Source organism: Marmota marmota, unplaced genomic scaffold, assembly GCF_001458135.2.
Source record: "Marmota marmota marmota unplaced genomic scaffold, marMar, whole genome shotgun sequence".
In the NCBI taxonomy this organism is placed as follows: Eukaryota; Metazoa; Chordata; class Mammalia; order Rodentia; family Sciuridae; genus Marmota; species Marmota marmota.
This window is the reverse complement of record NW_026000196.1, coordinates 1,000,850-1,011,747: the sequence shown is the minus strand read 5'-3', so window position 1 is coordinate 1,011,747 and position 10,898 is coordinate 1,000,850.

Below are 10,898 nucleotides of genomic sequence, written 5' to 3'. Positions count from 1 at the left end.
ATACTGACCACACCACTGGGTTGTGTGGCCTTCCCCATCCGTGCAGCAGAGCAAGAGCACATCCACCAGTCTCACACTGGCAGGTAATTGGTTCTGCATGAGGATGACACACGTCATGTCCTTTCCCTTCTCAAACCATCAGTCAAAATTTGGCACATGGCCCCAGCTACCTTGCAAGGGTGGAGAAAGGAGTTCCAGGAAAGAGAAGAGCAGATGTGAGTGAGTACAAGAAGTCCATAACATAGGCTGAGTGACCATCCCTTGGTGAGAATTTCATTTTTCAGGTCTTTTCAGTCCCAAAGCAATTTGGATGCTCTGAGATCCTCTGACTCTAGCATCAAACCTATATCTTGATAACTCTCCGTTTCTAAAATCTGTGTTCCATGTTGAGCTCTCAGTCCCTCTCTTCCTCACATCTATCCTCAAGGGTGAGAAATTCTAGCCATTCTGACTTTATTCCCAACATTTGAGCAACCTGAGAAAAATGGGTTTGAGCCAGGCAGCCCTGTGGGGATAACTAGAAGACAAGAGTGTGGGGGCCAGAAAGAGAAGTAAAGCAGCTGGGCACGGTGGTATACACTGTGATCCCAAGTGGTACACACTGTGATCCTGCTGAGGCAGGAGCATCACAGTTCAAGGCCAGCCTGGGCAACTTAGGGAGACCCTGTCTTAAAGTAAAAAGGACTGGGATGTGGCTCAATGGTAGAGCACCCCTGGGTTCAATCCCTAGTATAGCAAAGGAGAGAAGGACGGGGGCGGGGGGGCAGGGAAGGAGGGAAGGAAGAGGCAAAGAAGTGAGGTCGACTGCTGAAGAATCAACTGAGAGACACGAAGCCAACTGAAGGGAAGGAAGCTGCCAGGGGGCCTCACCTCCTGCTCTCAGTCACAGCTGCCTAGGATCATGTGGGCGCTCTTGAGAAAAGAGGACTCTCAGACCCATTTTAACTAGATCCCCAGGGGATTCCAGTGTAGAGTACTGCCTGAGAAGCCCTTCAGGAGAGCACTTAGAACACATCTGTGGGAGGGAGGACCTGGAAAAGATTTTTTGGAACATGGTGAAAATTGGCAACAGAACCCTTTGACAGAATTCTCAACCCTGTATCTTAAAAACAGAGAGGTTTAAAGGAAGGTGCAGACACTGTGCGGGAGGTGATATCATTTGCATATTTCAAGCAGCAAAACACAATGAACTTATAACCATCTTGCTAAAAAAAAACTGAGGGGGAAGAAGTTCTGAAAAGCTTGTTCCAAGTAAGGAATAATAAACGAGAATTACTTATGTAACACTCATCATTACTAATATGACGTGTGCTATTATCGACAGTCTCTCCATCTGGTATTCAGATTTTAATAAAAGAACAGACCTTGGGATGGCGTTCCAAGGCCAACTTGCATCTTCAGTCCATACATGTTCTTATCCCCAAGCACTAATTCCTACTACAGGCGTCGGGATCAACCCATCCCTCTTGCCCTGACTGATAAAGATGAAGAGATTGCAGTATTTGGTTTTGTCACTTTCAAACTCCAAAGCCTATTTTGCCAATCCTCAGGTTCCCTGGTGGCTCAGGTCTCCCATTGTCCTTCTTCGTGTTAAGAGGTTGCGAAACATTCCCCCCCCCACATACTTATAGACTATTCTTCATTTTTTCACTGGGGGTTGGTAACTTACTTTCTGGTTTTTGTTTGTTTTGTTTTGTTTCATTTTGTTTGTACTGGGGATTGAAAGTGGACTACCCTACCACTGAACTACATCCCCAGTCATTTTACTTTTCTCAAGAAAAGTGTGTCTCACTAAGTTGCTGATGATGGCCTCAAACTAGCGATCCTCATGCCTCTGCCTCTCCAGAAGCTTGAATTACAGGAGTGTGTCACCACACTGGGCTGGGGGTTGGTTACTTTCATATGGAATTTAGAATAAAGTCAACATATCAAACGAAGCAAGGGGAAAGAATGGAGAGAATGGGGAATTTGGGTCTCTAAGATTTGGTTATCCTGGGGCTCAGCGGCTCAACTATCCCTCTGTTTTTGACTCAGTCTCTTCTCAGAAAACAGGAGCCAGTCTCCCTCCTTTTGTACAACTTAGTTCAAGCCAGGTTTCTGTTGTCTGGAACCAGGAGACCCAAGTCTTTCTACAAGACTTGACCTCTCCCTCCACAGGTTCCTCTTCTGTGAGCAAACTGATGCTATGCTAAGTATATTGTGCTCTAATATTGTAATATTTTATTTATTTGTATAATTTTGCAGTGCTGAGGATCAAACCCAAGGTTTTATGCCTGCTAGGAAAGTACTTTACCACTGAGCTACACCCCAGCCCTGTCATATTTTAAACAGAATGGAAATAAAGACATCACCATGGGTATCCATAGTGTGATGCTGGTTCTATAATGAATCCATCCATAGATGAGGAAAGAAAAGCTCAGTCTCTCTCTGAGTGTTATATATCCAGGCAGCAACTCTGCAGGGAGTGCTGAGATTAACGGGGAAGGAGGAGAGTGTGAGCAATTATCACCACTGAAACTGGAGTTTCCAGATGAAACTAGATTCCCCACTTCTGCAGGCAGGTGCAGTTTGTGCGGGTTACAGGACTCACTAATTTCCTTCTGGGTTCTTGTCTCACAAATCTGAAGAATAAAATCCACAGACAATAATGAAAGGGAAGAGTGAACTGAGTAGGATTGATTAAAGCTAGAAGAGCGGAACTTTCCCAATGCGGGAGGGGAACTGATAGTGTTATAGGGCTGGGGCCTTTTGGAAACTGAGACAGCATGAAGACCCCCACCCCTCAAGTCCCAATTCTTGTGATCAAGGCAGAAAGACTTAAGATGTGTCACTCAGAGTAACAGGCATGAGTTTATTGAAGGGATAGAAAAAGGGAAAGGAGACACTCTTAAGAAAGAGAATGGGTCCTCTCAGAGAGAAGTGGGACAATGTGGCTCTCCTGCACTCTAGTTTTCTTGGGGATCCCAAGAGAAGTTTCCAGAGAATCCCACCCAGGTCACCTCTTGACTTTTGACTGACAGCAGGATGACATCAGACTTTTAAATCCCCACTGCCATGACAACTCTAGGTCACTTTAGCCCATGCTAACCAGTTCTAAATTCTTACAGATTTTATAGTTAGGAGGTCTTATCCTTATCTCCCTGAGTTCCTGGATCTGGTCTGTGAAAAAGGTCACAAAGATCTCTCCCTTCAGGGCTACTTGGGTTCCTCTTTATTGACATTATTTCAGGCCTGCATTTCTCCTCCAGATAATAGGCAATTTGCTGAGGAATGTGACATATCCTGTCCACTTGAGCCAGGCAGGGCTGCAGGTAAATTGCTTCTTGGAAATGAAAGCATGTGGGGTCAACACAGTGGACTCATTTTATAGAATTATTCCTTTAACTTCATATTCCCACCATTGGTATCTGTTTGCCCGCTATCACCACCTCCAGAATAATTCAATGCATATCCTGTCAAAATTAAGCTAGAGAGCATACCTGAGATCCTATTTCCAGGTATTTCCATTAGACGACTTATGACGTGGGAAGAAGTTCAAATCCCTTTGCTTCTAAAATTAGGCGAGTCCAGGAAGGAGAGAGGATGTTTTTGAAGAATCTGCATGTGCCAACTCAGGGCATTATCTCAACTGGCAGTCTGTTTTCTTCCATATGCTGTAGCACTGGGACTGTAGTTATGTTACAGAGGAGGAAATTGAGGTTCAGTGCGGGGAAGGAAGGTGCTTGAGGTACCAGCTAATAAGTGGCCAACTAGGATTTGAACCTAGATCTGTTGGACACTAGAGACCCTTCTATTCTTCCATGGCTATGTTTCACAAATTAAACTGTGCACACAAATCACCTGGAGATCCTGGGGAAAAGCAGGTTCAGTTTCAGTAGGTATAGGCTCCTGAGCAGGAAGTGAGTGCACATTTCCAACAAGCTTCCTGATCATGTCAATACTGACAATCCCCGGACCCATAATGGTGTAACAAAACTTTAGAAAGTAATATGGCTGGGGCTGGTGATGTGACTCAGTGGTAGAGCACTTGCCTAGCATGTGCAAGACCTTGGGTTCCATAAAAAAAAAAAAAAAAAAAGAGAGAGAGAGAGAAGAAAAGAAAACAATAAAGTCTTGACCTTAAGTTCCCTGAATATTAGGAGGAAACTTGGGGAGGAACTTTTACTTTCCTAGACCTTGGAATTGGTAAAGGTTTGAGCTAATTTTACATAGCTCTGTGGGTTAGGGAGGCCTCAAACTAACATCTGGGCTACATAAGTAGTTAGTTTTACAGAACACAACTTTTTTTTTTAACTTTTTTTTTTTTAAAGACGCAAAGGAGACTGAATACTCCTTTTTTGGTCTGTAGTCAAAAGCATCCCTGGAGAAAGAACACATCTTTCATTGGTCTTTCCAGAGCTTCTTTACTGCCCAGCTCTTGTCTCACCCAGTCATCAGTGGGCACCCCATTAGCCTTGACCTAGGCAGTTTGGAAACTTCCTGACCTCCCTGCACCCCTCCTCCCCTGAAGTCTTTCCAGAACATGAAAATTACAGGAATTATGTGAATTGTTGTAAGATAAAACTGTGAGAAACAGATTAATACAATGGAGCACATGTCATAAACCCAGGGGAAAGTCCAACTTTTCAGGAAAAACAAAAATTAAAAAAACAAAACAAAACTCTGCACATATTCCAGAAAAGGGAAGAGGGGGGAGGAATAAAGAAACTTGGCCTAGGGATATTCCTAGCTGAGTCAAGGAAACCTAAAATGACTGTTGGCAGTTTTTCGCTGGGATGGGGTGTGGTCCCCTCTGACTTCTTCAATACACTGCTTAAGGATCAAAGTGACTCTGAGCTATCTTGAAAGTAAGTGTAAGATGTTTCCATAACTGTCTTTGCGATTCTAAATTCAAGTGCATCTCCATCCTATCCAGAACTACAGCCTTAACCCCATCTACCAACTTGTGTCATGGCTGCCAATTAAAATTCAGTAATCAAAACCCAAGATGAATAATAAATTGATCATGTTAATAATGCTCTGTGACCCAGCAAATCTACTATTTGCTACATATTCAAGAGACATGTGTTCATGTGTACGTCAAAGACACAAGTGTGCTCATAGCATCTTTATTTCTAATCATGGCAAACTGGAAACAACTCAAATGCCTATCAACAACAAAGAGATGAGTGAATTGTGTCACATTCATGCAGTGGACATGTACAATGTTGGGGATGGGTGATCTAGAAGTACAGGTAAAAACATGGACAAATTGAATAACATACTAAATAAAAGACAAAAGTGATATAAGGCATTAGAAATCAGCATGGGGAGAGGGGTCTTTGGTGGGAGGGAGAGGGATGGAAGGAGGATACTGAAGGGTGTCCATGTCTTAGCCGTGCTCTTTCCTGATCTGAGTTCTGGTTACAGGAGTATGTTCATGGTGTTGAAGTGCATCAGGGAGTATACTCATGTTGTATAGGTGAATATTATACTTGAATGAAAATTTTACTTAACCAAAGAAAAAGTATAACATTCTCCTGGTTTCAAAGCAGCCACTCTGAGGCATGACCATCTTCTCCCTTTCCTCCACCTCTTTCGCTTTTAGAAGATGGCAGCCAGGCATGGTGGCACACACCTGTAATCCCAGAGGCTTGAGAGGCTGAGAAAGGAGGATCACGAGTTCAAAGCCAGCCTCAGCAAAAGTGAGGTGCTAAGCAACTAGTGAGACCCTGTCTTTAAATAAAATACCAAAAATAAGGCTGAGGATGTGGCTCAGTGGTCAAGTGCTCCTGAGTTCAATCCCCAGTACCCACCCACCCCTCCCCAAAAAATAGAAGTCAACATAGAAGGGTCCTTGGGGCAAGGGAGAGGGAAAGGAGAACCTTTCTCCTATGTGATGACCCGTGTCTCCTTCCATCCTTCCCCAGTCAGGGCTATTAATGAAATCCCACCTCTCTGGGCTTCCTGCTTCCTGTCTCTCCCATTCAGTTCCTTCCAAAGTGTTTACTCTAGATCTCTGCTTTCACTGTGCTCCTCCATCTCAAACTTTGGGACTTCACACCTCCAATTTCCAGAGTTCAGGATGATCCCAACTTCTCTGCATGGTACTTGGGTCCCCATTTTTATAATGTCTGGTCAATTTTGACCCTCTATTCTTACTGTCACCATCCCTCCTGTGTTTTCTGTCTTTATCTCCAAGAAGGAGAAAACTCCCAGCCTGCCTCAGTCCTGCTCATTTTTAAAAAATATGGTTTTTAGTTGTCAATGGACGTTTATTTTATTTATTGATATGCAGTGCTGAGAATAGAACCCAGTGCCTCACACATGCTAGGCAAGTGCTCTGCCACTGAGCCACAACCCCAGCCCCTTGCTCATTCTTTAGAGAAGGATGGACTCTGATTTTGTTAGCCTTCCCAGTGAGCCTTAAATCTTGACTTCATCACGTCTTCTCTCCCCTGAACTCTGGCTGTGGGTACTCACTTGCCCAAGTCATTCTGTGTTGGTGTTAAGTGTTTGTGCCCCTTGAAAGGAACTAAAAAATGTTCTGCATGCTTTTTGACTCACTCCTAGTCAAAGAACATGTGCCTGTCACCATTTAATACAAAATCTCCTCTGACCTCAGACCTAGATCACTTGGATCTGATCCCAAACTTCAAAATACACAAAAAGTTAGCTCAGCAAGAAGAAGGCTGCCCACTGACTGCCCAAGATGACACAGCGAAAGCGTTTCCTCCCGCTACACAAGCAGGAGGAAAAGCAGGAGCAGCTGAGTAATACACGCGACTCACTAAGTGACGACTAGAATCACAGGGGTTTTGAGGTCAGCAGAAACTCCATTGCCTTATTTTTTCTTCCTCTTAGGCAAAGTCTCCCTGAGCAAACCTCACTGTTTCAGAAAGTCAAGGCTGCAGTCACTGTCTAGGCAGTTCCTGGCCTGCTGGCTGGGATGGGCATTCCTCAGCCCTCCCTCCCTTTGGGTCAGGCTAAAGGAGGATTGGAGATAGAGATGGGATGAGGCAATGCTGGCAGAGTGGCCGCCCAGGGAGCCACTAAAACTGCCCCTGTTGCAGCCTAAGCATGAAAGGAAGCAAATTAATAGAAACAAGCAGTAATTTGCATACAAACAATAGGAGCCAAAACTGCATTCTGACCCTGTACAGGTGATCCTCCTCGGAATGCTGTTACAACAGTCATGGAAAAACCAGAAAAAGGCCAATGCAGTAGGGTTTAAAACCGCAGACACTGGAGTAAAAGCAATCCTAGATCTAAAATCTGGTCAGAGGTGTTCACTCTCTGACCTTGCACAAGTTGCCTAAAGCCTAAGATTCTGACAGCTCATCAGTAAAATGATAATACTAATGTGCATATTTTATAACAAGAATTATGTAAAGTTAACAGCATATAGCAACAAAATATGGGCTTTGGGAACTCTTCCCATCTTTAGCAAAATATCCCTCCCATACGTTTTGCTTCCCCACATCATTGCAAACAATGAAGACCCTGTGGGGGGAAAATAGCAAGTAAAAGTGAAGATGTTAACAAATGCAAGACCAGTTTACTAGAGTTGTCCCAAGGAGGCCGACTCCAAGATGGGCTAGTCTACTCCTAACATCTCTTCTTTCATACTGTCTCACCATCTGAAATTCTACTAAGCTGTTGGGTACTAGCATCCTCTTTTAAAAAATAGAAGCCCATCTGTGAAGATGAAGATTTTTTTTGTGAGTCATTCACATGCCAGTGATAAATTACAAATGTGCTACTATAAGGAACTCAAGGTTTCTCTTGGCAGTCAAAGGATGTATTCTATCCAGGGGCACAAGCCACTCAGAGGGCCTGGATGGGGTTTCTACTAAAAGGCTTTGAGGAACAGCATCCTTAAGAGCTTAGATTCTGGAACCATACTGCCTGGGTTCAAATGGCACTTATATCACTTACCAGCTGTGACCTTGGGAAAATCAACTTCTCAGGATCTCAGTTTTCTCATTTATAAAATGGGGATGATGATCCTTGAGTTATCATGAGAATTAAATGAGTTAATATGTGTGGGTGCTTGGAAATGCCCTTGGAACACAGTATCATGTAGGTGCTAGCTATTATTAGGAAGGCCTGGGGCAAAGAATACTGAATTACAAGGACTCCTCTCAGCAACCTGGACATTTCCACCTGCATTGTCCTTTGCTGCCAACACAGGGAAGGGAGGCTGTGGCACTACACAACCCAGTCATATTTTAGAAAAAACTATCCTTGCCTGAGAATCCTAAGCCCCAATTCGAATACATGTTCCACAGCCAAAATGTACTTGAGGCTCCAAACTACCAGTTTTTATCAACTGTTTTGTGAGTCAAGGCCTTATCTGGCTCATCCTAAAGCATCCTATGAAAATAGAAAACTGCAGAGGGAAGAAGATGAAAGTTTGTGGCAGAAGAAAAAAATGCACTGGAGTCATGAAAGGGAAGAGTTGGGGAGGGAAGGCTGTTACTTTAAAAACACAGTATCTAAGACTAAAGCTCTTATTTACAATTATCCTTCTAAAGAAAATATCAGGCCACATGCCTGTTATCCCAGCTACTCAGGAGACTGGGGCAGGAGGATTGAAAATTCAAGGTCAGCCTCAGCAATTTAGCAGATCCCAAGCAACTTAATGAGACTCTGTGTCAAATTGCAAAATAAAAAGAATTGGGGGTGTAACTCAATGGTTGAGTGCCCCTAGTTTCAGTCCCCAATTCTGGGGAAAAAAAAAAAAAAGTTATCTTTCTAAAGAAATTCCCCAGATACCCTTATCAGACTTCAATCTGTAGACTCAAAGGACAAGAATCAAGAATTAACTTATCTTGTTTTTCTTTGCATTTTTGTCTATGACCTCACTTTCCCCAAGGCAACACCATAAAGCAGTTCATGTCTCCTCTTTGAGCATCAAGTTTTCTATATGCAAAATGGGAATAAAACACTTACCTCTCACAGTTTATAAATTTTAAATAAAATAATGTATGTAATGGATTTCAACTTACCTCACCCATAGCTGGTCATAGTTTTATTGCTTGCATTGGTATTTCTTCCAATGCCAAATACATTGTACCTCATTAAAAAACTCTTTTTTTTTTCCTGTCCCAGTGATAGAACCTAGGGTCTCATACACGCTTTGCAAGTGCTCTACCATTAAACTACTTTCTAGCCCCCAAAGTTCTTCCTTTTAAAAGAAGTTCTGCTTCTCATTGTTATTTTAGTTTGTACACAGGTGTTATCCTAGCATCCCAGGGCAAAATGGACCCTGGGACACCCCAATGCCTTCTAGTGCATCCCTAAAGAAACTGTCCCAGATTGTTAGACATAATTAAATACCTAAAAAAGAAACATGCACACTCATCTTGCCCATATCTTTCAGCTATTTAAGTGGCATGAATTGGCACCATTAGAAATGACCTAGTCCATGACCTCATTTAAAGATGAGGAAATCAAGACCTTAGAAGACTGCTTGCTTGAGGTCATACAGAGTGTGAAATGAGCCCCATTAGAACTCTTAGCCTCTGACTGCCAGACTGCAGTGCTGAATTTTTTTTTTTTTTTTTTTTTGGTACTGGGAATTAAACCCAGGACCACTGAGCTACATTCCCAGCCCTTTTCTATTTTGAAACAGGTCTTGCTAAGTTGCCTAGGGCCTGGCCAAATTGCTACGCCTGGCCTTGAACTTGGCAATTGTCCTGTCTCAGCTTCCTGAATTGCTGGGATTACAGGCATGTGCCATGGCACCTGGCAGTGCTGAGTTCTTGTCCTAGGAGTTCATGCACCACAAAGCATTTTCTCCCTGGGATCAGAGCTATTTGTGTTTCTATCTTATTCCTTACCTAGACTCCAGGCTACTTGAGGGCAAGAACTAAGTTCAATAATTTCCTCATCAAAGACTTACTAAATATGTGTTACTAAATGCAAAGACTGCTGTGTACAGTAAGAAATAACTTTTTTAGAAAGCTATTCATTTTTAGAAATCTATCCAAGCAAATGATCAGAAATATGGAGGGAGGCATTCTTAATGATGTCCATGTTGTACAAGAATTGACTTTTCATTTGGGTCTGCAAATGTCCATGGAGTAACTAAGAGCAGGATTGAAGACTTAGCGTCTCTGCCTCCATTTTGCATCTGCCTTTTTTGCCCTGAATCATCTTGGATTCCAAGAACAACAGGTATGAACATAAACATCATATGATGGCTTGAAGCTCAGACAACAGCAACTTTCTTAATGGGCAAGTCCTGACCTGGACAAAAATAATGAGAGACAGACTACACCTGATCAATGCCCCAAAAAGCCTCCAGTTATGCCAACCCCACCCCTTGCCCACATTCTCCTTTCTATAAAACCTCAAAGTCATTGTCAGCCCCTCCATGTGGGTTCCCAGTGTAGCTATACTAACTAAAGTTCCTTTCATGATTTTTACCATTAGTTCTTCTGTTTTGTTTGGGGCAAACTAGCCAGACCTGATTTGTTGGGTCCCCAGTCAAGTCTCTGACCTAAGATTACCATGTCACCTGCCAGTACTACCTATGATACTTAACTATTGACAAAATAACAGCCAAAATGTCTAATGACGGGAGAATGAGTATACCATGAAACAGTACTGGAATTGCATTTTAATAACATTTTAATTAACTTAATTTTAACAAAATAGAAAATGTTTTAAAAAGCAGGCTACAGAATAACTTTTTAAATAATTTAAAAGAATATGTATAATAAAAAATTCTACATATTAAAGAATGTGTACAGAAGGGCTGATACAAAAATTAGAACAGTAACGGGGTGCAGTGATACACAACTCTAATCCCAGTGACTTGGGAGGCTGAGGCAAGAGGATCATGAGTTTAAGGCCAGCTTGAGCAACTTAGTGACACCCTGTCTGAAAAAAAAAAAAAAAAAAAAAAAAAA